Below are 2,779 nucleotides of genomic sequence, written 5' to 3' on the forward strand. Positions count from 1 at the left end.
ATGAACGGAGACCAGAAATCAGAGGCTTACGCCCAAGAGAAGCAGGATTTCATCCAGCACTTCTCCCAGATTGTCAAGGTGCTGACTGAGGATGATCTGGGGCACCCAGAAATAGGAGATGCTGTTATCCGGCTCAGGAAGGTCCTAGAGTACAATGCCATTGGAGGCAAGTACAACCGAGGTTTAACAGTGCTGGCAGTGTTCCAGGAGCTGGTGGAGCCCAGGAAGCAGGATGCTGAGAGTCTGCAGCGGGCCCTGACAGTGGGCTGGTGTATGGAGCTGCTCCAAGCCTTCTTCCTTGTATTAGACGACATCATGGATTCATCCCTTACCCAATGCGGGCAGCCCTGCTGGTATCAGAAGCCAGGCATAGGTCTGGATGCCATCAATGATGCCATGCTGCTGGAATCGTGTATCTACCGCCTGCTGAAGCTCTACTGCCGGGAGCAGTCCTATTACCTGAACCTGATGGAACTCTTCCTGCAGAGTTCTTATCAGACTGAGATTGGACAGACCTTGGACCTCATCACTGCCCCTCAAGACAAAGTGAATCTCAGCAGATTCACTGAAAAGAGGTACAAATCCATTGTCAAGTACAAGACAGCTTTCTACTCCTTTTACCTTCCTGTAGCTGCTACAATGTATATGGCAGGCATCGACAGGGAGAAGGAACATGCCAACGCCAAAAAGATTCTGCTAGAGATGGGCGAATTCTTTCAGATTCAGGATGATTACCTTGATCTTTTTGGTGACCCGAGTGTGACAGGCAAGATTGGCACTGACATCCAGGACAACAAATGCAGCTGGCTGGTGATCCGGTGTCTGCAGCGGGCCTCCCCAGAACAACGCCAGATCCTGCAGGACAATTATGGGCAGAAGGAGACGGAGAAGGTGGCCTGGGTGAAGGCACCGTATGAGGAACTGGAGCTGCCTGTGTTCAAGCAGTATGAAGAAGAGAGTTTCAGCCACATTATGGGGCTTATCGAGCAGTATGCTGCTCCCCTGCCCCCAGCCATCTTCCCAGGACTAGCGCACAAGATCTACAAGCGGAAAAAGTGACCCTAAATACGGCGAGGGTGGGGGAGGGGAGGCTCTTAATAAATTATTATTATTGTTTAAAAAAAAATCATTCCTCTATGCATCTCAATAAAATTGCAAGACTTTTCTAAATGTATATATGTAAACAGTACATATATCCTAGTAGGAACCCACTCACCGCCACAGAGTCAATTTCCTATTGTAGCACGTTTTGACCCTCCACCAAGTTTCCAAGGCTATAAATCTTTTTTCTTTTTACGGCTCTCAATCTTAATGGGTGTAAACTGCCTGTATTTCCTCCACGAGTGGCTGGTAAATTAAAACATGAGAACTTTTGGTTAGCACAACATGCTATAGACTATGCCAACTATGACCCTCTAAAAATACCTAACAGTTGGTTCCTATGCTTCCTTCATGCTTCAAAAAGGTCAGTTTGACTCAACCAGCTGCTCCGCAGGAGAAAGATGGGCAGTCTCCTCCCATGTGATTCACAGCCTCTGAAAATCCATGAGAGAGTCTAGGATTCTCTATAGTTAACTAAATATTGTCACTGAGTTGGTTCTGACTTGTAATGGCACTTCATTCAGTTTCTGAGGCTGTAAACTGCCATGAAAAGAGAATTCCAATCTTTCTTCCTTGAAGCTGCTGGTGGATTTGAATGACTAGAGACCTTGAGTCACCGGAGCTCCCCAATTAAATATAAGAATGACATATTTAATAAATTGAAAATAAAATAAAAAGCTTTGTAGCCAAAGTAGGAATGCCACCTTTGGGTTAGTAGTACACTACTGTTAATGTGCCTTCACAGGTCAGATCTGACTGATAGCTGATCCTTCAGCAGGTTTTCAGAGGTGGTAAAGTGCACAAGTGAAAACTATCCATCTTTCTCCTCTCTCAAAGGAACTCGTGGATTCAAACCACCTGCCCTTCTGATGCCAGTACCACACCTTAGCACTAAGCCACTTAGAGCTCCCTCCCAACCCAGTAAAACCACCAACAGCCAGTACATTAATGGAACCTCCATGCACAATTTGGCTTAACTAGCCTAAGGCAGACTGCAGTTTTCCTACAGTTGATAAAGGACTGAATCCTGTGCAGAGCAGGCTTCAGGTACTTGTGGACTTCCTTACACTGCACATGAAGGGGCAAGCTTTGCTCACAATCACACACGATGGAAAATCATATCTGAACCTATGCCAAATGGCCAGTTTTAAAGTGAATTATTAAGTCTATAGTAATTTGAAGAGAGTTTTGCAAGACTAGTTTTCAATAAGGATTACATCTTAACATCAAGAATACAAAAATCACCACTGGACCAAAAGACATCATGATAGACGGAACAGATTGAAGTTGTCAAAAATTTCATCTCACTCCTCTCTCGGACCCTCACTTCAAACATGACAAAGGAGAAACAATGGTCGTGCCAAAAAAGGGTCGTGGCCACGTGCAGCTTTTTCACTGCACGAAGTGTGTCCAGTGCATGCCCAAAGACAAGGTAATTAAGAAGTTCGTAATTGGAAATACAGTAGAGGCAGCTGACATCAGGGACATTCCCGAAGTGAGTGTTTTCGACGCATATGTGCTTCCAAAGTGCTATGTGAAACTGCACTACTGTGTGAGTTGTGCAATTCACAGTAAGGTGGTGAGGAACCATTCTCGTGAAGCCCAGAAGGACCGGACACCTCCACCAAGATTTAGACCTGCAGGTGCTGCCCCACAACCACCACCAAAGCCCATGTAA

At 45.6% G+C, this 2,779-nt stretch overlaps 2 pseudogenes; both read left to right on the forward strand.

The window, feature by feature from the left end:
- On the forward strand, positions 1-1,059 carry LOC102857758 (annotated as a pseudogene).
- Positions 1,060-2,452: 1,393 nt separating this feature from the next.
- On the forward strand, positions 2,453-2,779 carry LOC102866696 (annotated as a pseudogene).

Source organism: Elephantulus edwardii, unplaced genomic scaffold (genome assembly GCF_000299155.1).
Source record: "Elephantulus edwardii isolate Elephantulus edwardi_28Jun2011 unplaced genomic scaffold, EleEdw1.0 scaffold00245, whole genome shotgun sequence".
Lineage (NCBI taxonomy): Eukaryota > Metazoa > Chordata > Mammalia > Macroscelidea > Macroscelididae > Elephantulus > Elephantulus edwardii.